We start from the raw sequence: 981 nt of genomic DNA, 5'->3' as shown, positions 1-981 counted from the left end.
AAAAGTACACACTTTTGAGTGTGTAGTAGAAGAGTAGGCAAGCTCTGGGACATACTATCACGCAAAGGTACGTCCAAACGACGTCATTTCAACGTCTTTTTCGGACGTTGAAATGACGTCCCCTGAAGAGCCAGAATGAAAGTTTTTATGACGTCTTTTGGACGTCCACAGGACATCTTTAAGAGGTTAAAATTAAGTTCAGATGTGGTCATTGTTGGACGTATTTTCAACATCTTATAAAGTCAACTGCAGTCTCATTTAGACGTCATTTATACTGTTTCTGGACAAAATAAACACTCTTAGGCTGCATTCAATTCAAACTCATGTTTTTTTCAATGTAATTTTTATTTGTACAGGTAAATCAAATGACAGACTCAGTGTATTTGTACAAAAACCATGAAAACAAAAGAAACTTCACTTACTGTACAGTGGATAACAATTAACAAATAATTTAAGTTTAGTTGGGTCCATACATTATGTTCACCTGTTGGAGCTGAACTGGGGAAAAAAAACAAAAAACTTTTTGCAACTGAAATTAACATAAAATTCTTAAAGATTATATTCTTTACTCATGCAATAATCAAGTGTTCATGTACCCAAATAATATATGCATGCACAATAATAAGAACAAAATATGCTAGTGCAGGGGTATTCAAACTGGAGTCCATGACCCAAAGCCAAGGGGTCCGCAAAATAATTTGCTATACCGTATTTTCCAGACTACAAGACATGTTTTTTAATCTTCTGAGATGTGCTGAATTATTCCAAAGTTACTTTGAAGGGGTCCCATCAAGACTAAGCAAAACATAAACAATTAAAAGCGGGTACTTAAAGGTTTCAATAAATATATTTCTCATGTCTGTGTGACAAGTACTGCTGTGTTTTTCTACATTTGAGGAAGAGGTTCAAGGAAACTGAGACTGCAAGCGCATTTTGTTTGTTTTCTTTATTTTACAAAAAGTATGACGTTTCACTGTTATT

Source organism: Sinocyclocheilus anshuiensis, unplaced genomic scaffold (assembly GCF_001515605.1).
Source record: "Sinocyclocheilus anshuiensis isolate Anshui unplaced genomic scaffold, SAMN03320099.WGS_v1.1 scaffold1318, whole genome shotgun sequence".
NCBI classification, from domain to species: Eukaryota; Metazoa; Chordata; class Actinopteri; order Cypriniformes; family Cyprinidae; genus Sinocyclocheilus; species Sinocyclocheilus anshuiensis.
Note: the sequence above shows the minus strand (reverse complement) of the source record.